General features: G+C 36.1%; 1 long non-coding RNA gene across 1 annotated transcript; it reads left to right on the top strand.

Moving 5' to 3' along the window:
• Positions 1 to 594: 594 nt before the first annotated feature.
• LOC137073844 (uncharacterized) lies at positions 595 to 2,432 on the top strand. Its single transcript, XR_010904802.1, has 3 exons — positions 595 to 898; positions 1,054 to 1,130; positions 1,416 to 2,432. It is a non-coding gene; the product is annotated as an uncharacterized lncRNA (long non-coding RNA).
• Positions 2,433 to 14,667: the final 12,235 nt, after the last annotated feature.

Consider the following 14,667-nt stretch of genomic DNA (forward strand, 5'->3'; position numbering starts at 1 on the left):
GATTTTGAAAAATGCGCGGTCTGTCATGTTTGCGTCATCGCGATGCATAATGAAGCTGAAGGACAACAGACAACAGAGGAGCGAACCGTTCGGATCATTACAGATGAGACGTTATATGCTACAAATAACGAGTCAAGTAAGTATATCTTGATATAAGCTCTCTTGATTTTACATTTTCACCGTAACATGGTAGCTCTCTATTACGGTGTAGTTATTTAGTTTAATCGCAGATAGGATAGACGCACTATGGACTCGGGAGGTGAATTAATCATGTTTCCTATCATGTATCTAAGATTGCATTATAATAATTTCTTAAATCGGAATGTGATCGCCGGTGTGGGCATGTTCAATGAATTTGCCTGCTGTAAATACAATATTTGAATCGAACTCCTACTTTTTAAATGGACAGAAGACATTTAACGTTATATACATTTATTCCATATATTAACTTATAACAACCAGTAATGAAATAATGATTTTAATATGTTCTTTTCTTTTTGCATTTGGAGAGTAAGATGTTAAAGTACTATTTGTGTTTTTAATATTTTGTGCTTATTTTATTTTTTATTTTGTAGGATCAATACAGATGTGTTATTGGAGATCCAGTGCAAGTTGTGTGGAATCACAGAGCCATCTTGATGAGGTCAAGTTAATGTTAATTATGAATTTATGCCCAGCCATGACACTGATCACACAAGCTAAAACATAACTATCAAGTCTTTAGCTTTCAAATGCTTTGCATCTTGTCCATTTGTAAGTAATACATTCCCACTTGTGCATTTACAGATCCCCTAATCATTATATATTTTACAGGCCACACACCCAAAGGAAAGGAGCCGCAGCATTGCTGTGCCAGGCGTGGTAAATACAGGAACATCCTTCATGAAGATGGTGCGAGGTAAGAATAAACTAGCAAGGCAAGATGAGGAAAAATGCAAAAATACTTGTCTCAATTTACATTGGTCTTGGGTTATTTATCTATATTTAAGTTATGTTTAATTCCCTGTAAAGTAGGAATAAAAACCATTATTAAAATGTTCTCTATTTTTAAAGTCCAGTGTCAGTGAAGATGATGTGCTCAGTGGGATACGTGAAGGAACCTCTCCAATCATTCTACCCTGACGACTGAGGTAATTCATCACATAGGGGTTGCAGTTGTGGTCAAAAGCTTACACACACCATGCAGAATAAACTGCTTCATCAGGGCAGTACTAGATAAAAAAGAGACAACATGCTCATTTTTATGATTTCTTTTTTTTTTCTTCTTTTTTTCATACAGATACTGCTGTGTGAATATAAACTTTGGAGCACAACTGTACATCTATCGTTTTAATTTAATTGAGCCAATTATAATAATGGATAGATCTGTTTTATAAATAAGTTTTTTCTTTGCGTTTTCTTTTTCTTTCCTCAAGGTATATATTTTTTTGCTTTCCTGCCTCTTTGGAACATGTCCATTCACATCTACTGTGGAGAGATGGTGCACCAGTTTCCTACTGATGGAGAGCTTCTGGGACATTGACATAAACAGCACTTTCCAAACAACTTGAAAAGAGTTGGTGACAAACAATTTTGTGTGCCTTTGGAGTTCTTCAGTTTTTTTTTCTTTCTTTTTTCTTTTCTTTCACTGTAATGCTGGAATAAGATTTTAGAATAAACCTTTTGGTCCTAATTTTGGTGCTAGTAAAGGTTTAAGAGCTTATAAGTTCAGTAACACTTTACAGTAAGATCTAATTTGTTAACGTTATTTAATGTATTGACCAACATGATCTAACAGTGATTTCTTTTTATTTATTTCTTTTATTTAATTTTTTACAGTGTTTATTAATAGTTGTTGACCTTGCTTAATAAATTATAGTTCAAAGCTGGTTAATTAAATTTATAGTCATTGTTCATGCAAGTTAAAAATGCATTAAATAATTAACATATATACAACTTTTGATTTTAAGATTGCATTAATAATAGGGGTGTAACAGTACACAAAGCTGACAGTTCGGGGAGGAACACTAAATATAAAAATGCTTTTTTAAATTTTTTTCTATTGGTTTACTGAACAAATTGTAATTGTCCTAAACTAAAGGTTTCTTAAAGAATTAAAAATATAATATAAAAAATATCTCTACTAATTATTATTATTATTACCTTTATTTAACCAGGAGAAAAACTCACTGAGATTAAAATGTCCTGTCCTGGCCAAGATAGGCAGCTCTGTTTGCATGTACAGTTATACATAAAAAGTCACATAAAAAACATAAAACATACAACCAGTCAAAAATAATTACACACCATTAATTTACTCTCAAAATGATGTAGTAAAATTTTAAAATGACTAAATGTCACCAGATCTTTTAGCTTCAACTCAGTCTGGAGCAAATTCCAATCTGAGGCTGCGACATATCTGAAGGACGTTTCACCAAGCTTAACTCTAACAAAGGGCACACAAAGATTATAATTGGATTCAGAATGTAATATATAATTGCCTTGTTGTTTCTTGTTTAATCAAACGACAAAGAATGCTGTATAGTGTAGACTATATAGGGAGACCTTACTTGCACTCGCATTGTATGCAAACGTGTAAACTTCTCATAAGACCGTTTTTGCATTAACTTATAAATCTAATTATAGGTTAGATTTTTTTCAGGTTTTCAGGTTAAGTAGAATATGATGAATGTATAGGCTAATATAATGCATACATTTAGTGAAAGAGTTCATCTCTCTCGTGTTTTATCGACATCTTTCTGCTGTTGAAACACTGAACGATTACACGATGTGATACATTTTAGTAAGTTGTAATGTATCCTTAACATACCTTCTGATGTTTATTCTTTGACTATGACAAGGTGATCACATTCACTCGTGCCGCGGTGCTGCTTGAACTGATGTCTTTACAGTGATCTGTCATGTCACATTAAAGAGCATCAATATGGCATCACTTGAATTTAATGATAAAATTGACAGAATACATATGTTCTTGTGTTTGTGTAAATAGTTTTTTGGGTTTTTCTTGGGCATCAAAAAAAAGTTTTTTTTGTATATTTGTTTTACAGATTGTTTTGTCAATAAATGTAGAGGATTTAAATTTGGATGTGTTTATTATACGAAATTGCAGCTGTATTATTTGAAAAATGTAATTATGAATGTATTTCATTATATTAGAGTGTACATGTAAATTACGTTAAGGTATATTTTAGTTCATATTAATTGCTTGTTTTTAAGACAGTAGAATGGATGTCAGTACATTGAGCAGTGCACTTTAATTACAATTTTAATACACTAGAAGCGATTATGAAAGTACATATAAAGTTGTATTTAAGTACCACTTAAGTTGTTCCAAAAAATCACTCTTAATTGCAACTTATTGTATTTTATTTCAACTTAATATGTGATAAATTTGAAATCAATTACATATAATGTGTGTTAAGTACACCGAAAACATTGCATTTAATTGCACAATTAAGTGTATTTAGTATAAGTATATTATCTGTGTAATAAGTACACTTTATAAAAGTACACTAAAGTGCACTTTTTTTTCACAAGGGCTGTGCTGCCCTTAATCACAGATATAAGACACACTTTGACTATTTCTGTCAGAGTCAGACGTCTACAGAAGCTCTTACTGAGAATTAACAGAGGTTTAGATGTTGAGGATTTATGGTTCATTTGAAGTCACCATTGTGGAGGGAAGCGTTTGCTTTAGTTGTGCTCTTGGTCCCCGTACGTGTGTTAGCGTTTCTTAGGCTGCTGTAACTGTGTGTGTGAAACACAAGAGTTGTGGCTGAGAAAGCAAAGCTAATGTGACATCAGATGTTGTCAGCTCCTTGTTGATGATAACTAAATCATCAGAAAGTGAGCATCTGATGTTGTTTTTTGTGTTCTTGTTTGGCACAATAGTTATTTGTTTATAGCCTCTATAATCTTGTGAATCTGCATTATTGGCACCAATAGCAATAAAAGGACCACCTATCCTGACGGATGAGAAAAAAAGTATGTGTACCCAATGTTTTGAGCAAATATTTCCCATGGTCACACACAGATATCAAGATTTGGCCTATGATTCACAACAATGGTGACAATCAAGCATCAGTTTTGTACTACGAAGCCACCCATCATGCATTGCAGCAGGAAGCGTTTTTGTGTCACCGTTGTTGTGAAACATAGGCCAAACCTTGATGTCTGTGTGTGATCATGGGAAATATTTTCTCAAAACATTGGGTGTATGTACTTTATCATCCTTCAGGATAAGGCTATTGGTGCCAATACTGCAGAGGCTATAAACAAAATACTATTATACAAAATAAAAACATAATATCAGATGCTCACTTTCTGATGATTTAGTTATCATCAACAAGGAGCTGACAACACCTGATGTCACTTTAGCTTTGCTTTCTCAGCCACAACTCTTGTGTTTCACACACACACACACACAGTTACAGCAGCCTCAGAAAGGCTAACATACGTACGGGGACCAAGAGCCCAACTAAAGCAAACGCTTCCCTCCACAATGGTGACTTCAAATGAACCATAAATCATCAACATCTAATTATCTGTTCATTTTGTTTTTATGATTTTTGGATAAACACACTTTGTCTGTGAGTTTCTTTGCAATTACAGATAGAACATATGTCCACAATGAGCAGATTTGAACTAGTGTTTAACCTTGAGGTCCATGAGGGTCTATATCAGACGTGCAGATCACGTCCAAAACAGACGTCATAAAAACTTTCATTCTGGCTCCTCAGTGGACGTCTTTTCAACGTCTGCCTCTAGTGGCAAAGAAATCATTAGAATTATATTGAAAATGCTGGATCTCATGTTATAATCAACCAGATAAACCCAACTAAGAGACTCTAAATTAGTTGAGTGATTCAGATCAAGTAATGACAACATCAAAACATAACCAACACCAAACAATCAGCTTTTCTCATGGCTTGTCTGAGTGTTGGTTACGGCATCAAACAAAATATAATCTTACAAAGTCAAGGGTCAAGAGCCCAAGTTAAACAAACACTGATCACCAAAATGGCCTCATTTGGTGATTCTGTTAACATCAGGTATCTTCAATAATTGCCAATCATCACTCCATTAATCAGTTAATTATCTTATTAACTTTAACACTGCTTCAGTGTTACTTTAACACTCTTATTTTAACACTTTAACACTCTTGAGTGTGGTCTCACATGTACTCTCAGGGGAGTTAATTTAACACTGGAGTTTTTGCTGTGTGGCATGTAAGATGCTACACCCACAACTTCTGCATTTTTTCATGAGACTCACTTTGTTCCCATGGTATCTACACCTTAATATGGTCAACAGCTGTCAGCATCAGTTGGCAAAACAAAACATTAAAATAGGTAGTCACCATTATGGAGATCAGTGTTTGCTTTAGTTTTTCTCTGGCTGCTGTAACTGTGTTTCTGATGCATGTTTGTGATCTCAAACTGATCAGATTTTAGTCACTTTTTAGTGAGGGTGTAGTTATCATGTAGTGAGATCTGTGTTAAAAACTGTGTGATGAACTTCTGGTTACGGCAGGGGAATTTCATCAAGCAATGGTAAATGTTTTTTGTAAAAGAGCCAACAAACACACCACTGATGTCTTTTGTTCCACAGTTACTTGTGTACTTCACTTTACACTACAGAAAGATTTTTTTTTTTTTCATTTTAAAGGATGTGGGCAGGCGGCACCAATTTTGTTGAAAGGAAAAAAAACAAGAGCACCCAACCCCCCTTAAAGGGTCTCTTCTTGTAAATCAGGGCTGTTTCTGTCAGACCAAGCCCTGTGTACAATCGGTTTCACTTTTCACTGCTGAAAGTATTGTCTCACTTTAACAGATAAACAATAACATAAGGTTCTTACATAACAATAATAATCACCCCCGGAGGCACATGAAGAGGTTAATTTGAATAGTTTAGAATAAGGAGGGTTAGTTTGAGTTGCTTATTTGGGTTATAGATATGTGATATTTTAATAGGGATATACTTATATCCAAGTGTGACAGAACTAATGACGGGCGACATTTTCTTGCTGACACTTTCCTAAGAAACATTTCATTGACATAGAATACAGAAATACAGAATACTGCCTTCTGATCCGTTTGGACATTTTTTGACATTTTTATTTGTTTATTTGTTTATTTGTCAGGGACAATGCAGTGCACAATATTACATACATAATTATCATAGACGAGCCATAACAAAAAATGTGCAGATGTGTTGCATAAAAGGTTTCTAGCAATGGGCTAATTTGCAACCCCAGTCCCTGGTCAGGCCTTTCACTGTAAAAAAATGCTGTAAAAAAACGGCCACATTTTGACAGTAAAATGCTGTTTTCCATTAAAACAGTAATATACTGTAGAAGACAATGCATTCTGGGTAATATTTGTCATTTTCGAGAAAATAGCCAACAGTAATATACTGTGAATTAACACACTTAAAGTCGACACTCAGAGGCTGTGTTCAAAATCACTCCCTATCCCCTTATTCACTATTCCCTACACTAGTTCACTGATATAGACCACTCGACAGAGAGAGAGAGGAAAGAAGAGAGTGAATTCAGACACTGATGAACACCTGCTGTTATCACTGAAGGAAAGAGAAACATGATTTCATCAACTGAAGATAAAAGAAGACATTAAATCTCTGAAGATCTCATCAGAGGATTAAACAACTCCACAAACAGCATTACCAGCTTCACACATTACTAACCAGACTGACTTTATTTCTGTCAGACGACTACAGAAGCTCTTATTGAGAATGAACAGATGATGTTTTATTGTTTCTTCTGACGTTACCATTATGGTGATCAGTGTTTGCTTTAGTTGGGCTCTTGAACATTGACACAATAACATTAGTTTTTCTCTCGCTGCTGTAACGGTGTGTTTTCAATACTTTTATTATAGCAAACAAAGCTGAGAAAAAAACCATGAGTTGGTTATGTTGACTATTTAATAATAGTTTAATTCACTAATAATTTATTAGTCTTATCTATAAACATGTAGTTGACGCATAATTTTTTGCAAACTTGAACCCTACAATTTTATAACATCGTTGCAACAACCAGATAATTTGAAGAGCATGGGAACGCTTGTGGTCAAAACATCTGAATCAATCTGACTCACATAGACATCAAGAATCGGCGTATGAATCTCAGCCGTGGTGACACTCAAAACTCCCAGCATGCATTGCGGCATGAATAAATTATGCTGCTGAATAGCCTGGTTATTTTCTTTAATTCTTATTATTTGCCTTTATTTTTGGTGCTGTTGTTGTGTTGACTTTGAGTAGTGTTTTGTGATCAGAGTTGATCTGTTCGTTTTTTTTTATTGATTGTCACCATTGTTGAGATTCATACGCTGATTCTTCATGTCTATGTGAGTCTAATTGACAGCAGAGAGCAAACTAATTTTTGAACTCATGACTTTAAATTATAACTAATTCCTAATCAGTGGTTGATAATTTCAGAAGGGTCCCAGTTTAATAACATAAATGAAGAATAAATGTATGTGTTTTTAAAAGAATGGGTTTGTTTGGGGAAGAAACACTGGACAAGATTAACAAGCTAAACATCCTATTACAATTATAGCAAAGCATAGTCAATAACTTCTGACCATATTTTTTTTCTTGGCTTTTTTGCTACAATAAATGTGTTTAAGAAACACACAGTTATAGCAGACAAAGAAAGACTATCATTACAAAGTCAAGGGCCAAGAGCCCAACTGAAGCAAACACTGATCACGATAAGGGTGACCAAATATTTTCAATTAAACATCAACACCTAAAGATCTGATAATTCTCAATAAGAGCTTCTGTAGTCGTCTGACAGAAATAAAGTCAGTCTGGTTAGTAATGTGTGAAGCTGGTAATGCTGTTTGTGGAGTTGTTTAATCCTCTGATGAGATCTTCAGAGATTTAATGTCTTCTTTTATCTTCAGTTGATTTCATCTAAAGCTGTGGCTGAAGTCAGCTGTAGTTCTTGTGTTTCTCTGTCCTTCAGTGATTCTTGTTAACAGGTGTTCTCAGTTATCACATAATTAATCTCTTAATTATCTCATGAACTTCATCAATTCTTCAATTACTCTAACACTCTGTAGTGTGTACACTTTTCAGTGTTCATTTAAAACTGAAGATTTTGCTGTGGGGTTAAAAGGGTTAAAGGGGTTTGATGAAAAAAACCCACAGAGGGAACCGTAAATTAACAGTAAGAAACTGTAAATTAATTTACGGAAAAGTTCTGTAAAAAAACGGCACTTTACTGGCAACCAGAGCTGCCAGTAGATTACCGTTAAATCAAGGAAAAACAGTAATATACTGTAAAACGTAACAGTCAGATTTAACAGATTAATCAAGATATTTTCACTGAAATATTAGTGAAAGTTATTAGAAACACGTTGTGCAAAGTCAGTAACTGATAAGGAGAGTAAATATTAAAATGACCTGTGTTTATGTGTTGTTGCACAAGAGGATATAGAAGAGATCTTTCAGTTGAATTCATTAGGTTTGTGGGTTACCGTTGTGCTGAAGAGTAGAGCCTGTGCTTCAGTCCAGGATGAGCAGAGAAACATTGATGATATGCTGACTGATGCTTTATTTAACGGCAGTGACTGTGTTTGCTGATGCAGTTATGAGCCGTTTGTTGAGTAATTTATCACATGCGTGTGTGCTATTGCTCACAATGAACCGCAAAAAGTGAAGTTAAAGTCATGTTTCTAAATTATTTCACTACTACACCTTGCACATGTGAAAGGACTCAAATGAAGTTTTACGATACAAACACCTATAAATACTAGTTTTAAAATGAGAACTTTTTGAAGCAATCAGTTTTCCAAATGAAAGCATATACCCGATTCATTTACACAACCACTTTACACAAGACAACACATTATATCTAACACTAACAATCCATTAGAACTAAGATAGCTCAATGTCCACATATTTGATTTTCTTTCAGCCAAAATTTCACCTTTCTATTAAATGTTTTCAGGTCCGTTTCTGTTTTTATTTCTGTTGGTAAATCATTCCAAAAACCGGTCCCTATCACTGAGAAACTTGACTAGCCAAACGTGGTTTTGCGCCCCTCTGCTATGCGTTTGCCACCCACTGCTCTCCTAGTGGCAGCTTTCCTTATGTTTATTTTTGTCACAAAAGGACAGAGTACTGTCGGAGCTAGATCATTTATAAATGTAAAAATCAATTTAAGACAAGAAAACTTGATAAAACTATTTAAAAGCTTCTTCTGTAGAAATCTAGACGCACCCTAGCGGCAGCAAATCTAATCTGCCCGCGAGTGTCGACTAGCAACTCTCAATACCCTTCTGAGCTGTAATCGCCCAACTCTTGCCGGGCCAATCACATCGTGTATACAGTCGGTGGGCGGGGCCATAATGACGACGGCCGAGTTGCGTTTGCATGCTTCTAGTAAACACAGAAACTGGCGAACGGCGGCGGTCTTTCGAATCAGCTTTGACTGCGACTCTGGAAGACTTGGAGTTAAGATTTTCTCTGAGAAAAGAACAAAGAACGGCACTGAAGTCAAGGTCAAGGTCAAGGTCAAGGTCAATTTACTAGTTTACAACAGCCACTCGACTGACCAAAGTGCTTTACAAAAAAGCCAGATAAAAGTCCAAAGAAAAACTAAACAAAAACAAAGGAACATAGAAGAAAAAGCGATACAAATAAAATATAAAGACAGAAAGCAGTAAAAGAATCAAATAGCATTAACAGATAAATAATAATAATAATAATAATAATAATAATAATAATAATAATAATAATAATAATAATAATAATTAGAAAAGCATCATTGGCAGAACAATAGCAGACTAAGAAAGTACAAGAGAGATAAATGCAGAGCAAATTTAGGCAGTAACATTATACAGCAAAAGACAAAGAGTAACAAACTCAGTATCAGATGATAAGGGGGAAGTGATAAATTAAAAGTGTCAAGTTAAGGGATAACATAACACCACAGACAGTGCAAAACAGTCAAAAAGCTTGAGAAAACAGGAAAGTTTTTAACAGAGACTTGAAAACCGTCAGGGTATTAGCCATTCTAATCTCTAAGGGCAGGTTGTTCCAGAGTCTTGGCCCTGCCGCTGAAAATGCGCGCTCCCCTCTGCGCTTGAGTCTAACACGAGGGACTACCAGCAGAGCCTGGGCGATCGACCTTAAGTTTCTGGACGGAACGTATGGATTAACAAGACCAGAGAGATAGCCAGGAGCTAAGTTATGCAGAGATTAACAAAAACAAACATTAACATTGTAAAATCAATTCTCTGTCGAACCGGCAGTTTGTTACACTTATGAATAAGTCTAGCCGCAGCATTTTGGATTAACTGTAAGCGAGCAATTTGAGAGCTTGCAATGCCGCGATATAAAGAATTGCAGTAGTCAAGACTAGATGTGATAAAAGCGTGAACAGCCATTTCCAGAGTTATAGGTCATCTAGGTTTTCCTCTAATTGAAAAGCACATAGATACAGTCTTTTTGATGTTAAGCGTCAGACGAATGTTTTTAAGCCATTGGGGATATTCCCTCCATTTCCGTAGTCGGGGTTTCTACTACTTTAGTCGGTGTCCTAGCTGATGCATAAATGACTGTATCGTCAGCATACATTTGACAGTTGGCTGACCGACAGCATGAAGGTAAATCCTTTATAGACTAAAGAGCAGAGGCCCCAAAACGGAGCCCTGTGGGATACCCATTGTGCATTGAAATGATGTTAAGAGTTAGTCAATAAACACAGCTCCCACAACATTAGCCTTGACCAGCCTACTCTTAATGTTCTCGGGAAGGTAGCAATTAGCCATTTCTATAGAATACCCTACTCTAAACCCAAACTGCTTAGAATCGATACGTTTATTACCTTCAGGACTTCAGCTTTTGTTCCTGTTGGATCCTGTGCTCCTGTATCGTTTAACTGATATGGCAAACAAACACAGGATTTAGGTGTGTCTGAAGTTGAAAGGAAATAATAAATTGAGAGCACTAAAGGAAATCCTTGGAAATCCGTTTCCAGAGGAACTATTTTGGAGTGATCAACATCCCTGAACATTTGGAGCTTCCCTAAATAGCAAGATGACATTGATCAACGGGAAGGTTGCATTAAAGGCTCATAACTGAACATGCAAACATGAAGCTGAAACAACATTACACCACAGTATAAACTCACTGCCATTAATGAATCAATGTAGACTTGGGATTGTTTCAATGTAACTTGCTATCTGGGATAAAACTTCAGTAGTTACTACCTTCAGATCAGCCTTAACTGGGTGAAAGCGCAGCTCTCAAACAGAAAGTGAAAGTGAATATAAAGTCAGTTATTTTCCTCACAATTCATTTGCACAGTCATATGTTTTCCATTCAACTGAGTGTGTTCTTGCTGATGTATATTTTAGAAAGTTGAGCAGATAAACTTAATGGAGTTAATGTAGATGTTAATGTAGAGCATGCCTTCATCCAGTCAGTGCTGATGCCATTTCTTCACTGCAAAACATTAACAGAGACCGTTACAGGTACAGACAGTTTAATATTTCAAACAAAACTGAACCCAAAAAAAAAACTGTGGTATCATAATCACTCCCACCGTTCGATTTATCTTCCCACAGAGTGTATATAAACAGCAGTGAGATGATCTGAGAGTCAGTCTACTCTGATCTGAAGAGCTTCATCTGACACCAACAGCCTCTCTGACATCAGGTCAGTATTCATAAGATATTTGATTACATCTTATTATAGCATAACTTCATTTTGATTTACATTACAGTACTCAACTTTAGAAACTTTACAAACTCTTCCAGCTCCTCAGAAATTGTCTGGTGAAAGTAAGAAATCCATTGTGTGTTATAATTATGAAACCTAAGCTGTTTGCTCATGGATTGGTATTGTGTCATTTATGACTTTATATATATATATATATATATATATATATATATATATATATATATATATATATATATATATATATATATATATACATATATATAAAGAGAGAGAGAGAGAGAGAGAGAGAGAGAGAGAGAGAAAATTACTTAGAAATAGACCAAATTACACAACAAAATTAGTAATATAATCCATTACATTACACATTTTAGATAATATAATCTGATTACTTTTAGATTGCATTTGACCTATCTTGTTTATCACATTAAAAGTAAAAATACCAGAAGAATCAATAAATTATGAATACTGTATTACCATTGTGTGAATAGTAATAGGCAAACAGCAAAGTTTCCAGAAACTTTCCTGAATTTCTGGATATCTTCCAGGATTTTTTTTTTTTAGTTTCTGGAAATTTCCACCCCTTTTGCAACCCATAAAAAGTAACTGTTCACTTAAAAAAATAAAAAATACAATTAAATAAATAAATAAATAAATAAATAAATAAATACATAAATAGGTTGTTCTGTAAGGTTCTGTAATGTTCTGGATAAATAATAAGCTGCCAGTACCTTTTCTGCACTGTAAAAAAATATTGTTGGTTTAACTTATATACATAGCCTACTTAGATATACTTATATATATAAAATATACCTGGTCGCCTTAAAATTTTGAGTGCATTCAGTACAATTAACATTTTTGAGAATCGACAACCTTTCTAATATATATATATATAATCTAATTCCCCCTTGGTGAAAATCGTGTTTGCGGGGGCACTAGGGTGCGATCAAAAAGAGCAAGTGCTTTCAAACTTTCACTTTCACTTTCAAAGGCACAGAGGCTCAAGCCCCTGATATTCCCAGTTTTTTTCAGTGATTGGGAGTTCAAAAGAGTGAACCAAACAGGGACTAAAATGTTCTAGACAGAAGGAAACGATTATATAAACACACTTACACATGTTGTCTCGCGTGCCTCTGGCAGGACTCGCGTTTCGGCATGGACTTCTTCAAGGTGGCGGGTGCCGTGGCCTCGGGTCTGGCGGAGGGGACGGTGGGCGTGGTCAGAGCCGCGGTGGACCTTCCTGTGGGGATGGTGATGGGAGCGGCTGAGGGCATAAGGGAAGCCAGCAGTAAACTGGACAGCGCCAGCACACCCGGCGATGAAGTGAATGCTGTGTTCGGTCTGCTGACGTCTCCAGTAACCGGCGCGGTGTCCGGTGTAACGAAAGAGATCGTCGCTGCCCCGGGAAAAGTTGTGCAGAGTGTTGCAGATGGTGTTGACAGAGTGTTAGACGACTAAGAAAATATCTGATAATATTGTGTACACCTTTCAATGTATCTGTGAATTGTCTAAAATTGCTATTAAAAAAATTGAATTATATAACAAAACACAATATTTCATGCACTCACAGTTAATGATGGTTTGGCGATGTCTTCACAAATTACTGCTCAATATTATAACATCAACAATCATTTCACAATTATGCTCATTAAACGCCACTGTCACACATTTTGTCGTTTGTGTCAATTGTATTTGGTCCGTCTGTTATTGTGTTTGATGAGCAGGACCACACCACAGCCATGTCTGATATGAATCTTTAAGATACTAACACACACTCTTAAAGTACTGATATGAACCTTTAAGATACTAACACACACTCTTAAAGTACTGATATGAACCTTTAAGATACTAACACACACTCTTAAAGGGGGGGTGAAATGCTGTTTCATGCATACTGATCTTTTTACACTGTTAAAGACTTGGAATCCCATACTAAACATGGACAAAGTTTCAAAAGTTAAGGTGGACGTTTGATGGGAGTATTTCTTTGTCAAAAATACTACTTCCGGTTAGTCATAAGTTTCGGCAAGTTTTATGAGATCATGCGTCCCCTTTGACGTTAATGGGGGCGGAATTTCCTTGTATGGGCCTTACGGACAATTCTACCGGAAGAGCGTGAGAGAGAGCGAGGGAGAGAGCGAAAGCAACAGGCTACGCCCATCAAAGCGCTGGCTTGTAGGATGCTAAACAGGTGATGTGCACATAACAATGTCACCAAAAAAGTGCGTTTTTGGTTGCCAGACCAAGACAGTCCTGCACAGATTCGCCCAAAACCCCGCGTTAAGGCAACAGTGGATGTAATTTGCTTTTCCGGATCAGCAACTGAGTTGCGCGAATGTTTATATCTGTTCGCTGCATTTCGGTGCCGACTGTTTCATAAACAAGGCCCAGCTCGACGCCGGATTTTCCCAATCGCCTAATGCTGAAGGATGGAGCAGTCCCAACGTTAGAAGGGTGAGTGAGACTGCTTCAAATGTCTGTGTTTTTTTTAGTCCGCTTACTGTCTACACAAACCACGCGTAAACACACAAACACACGTGCACAACTGCACTTCCCACATGTACACCTTCAAAGACAAAAATACGACGATATAATTCAAGTATAAATATGTAAATAACACAAGCCGCTAAGCATATTATATAGTTAGTGTATAACCTACCACATAGAGACGTCCTGCTCTAGTCGTTTTTGCTGCTGCTCCTGTTCAACTGCAGCCTCTGGGTCTGATTCCGGATCATAGATGTATGGCTGTATCTGATTAAAAGCCATATTTTTATTTTGAATAAAGTTTTTTTCCCGCTGTTAGGGATGACAGCTTTACGACGCACTCGACTCAACACACAGCGCGCTGCTGCACACGTCATTATTTAGCTCCGCTCACACGACACGCCCCCACCCGCTCGGCTTTTTCCGGAAAGACTCGGAACAGCGCATCTTTCTTATATAATTATA

This window comes from Pseudorasbora parva, chromosome 4 (assembly GCF_024679245.1).
Source record: "Pseudorasbora parva isolate DD20220531a chromosome 4, ASM2467924v1, whole genome shotgun sequence".
NCBI lineage: Eukaryota > Metazoa > Chordata > Actinopteri > Cypriniformes > Gobionidae > Pseudorasbora > Pseudorasbora parva.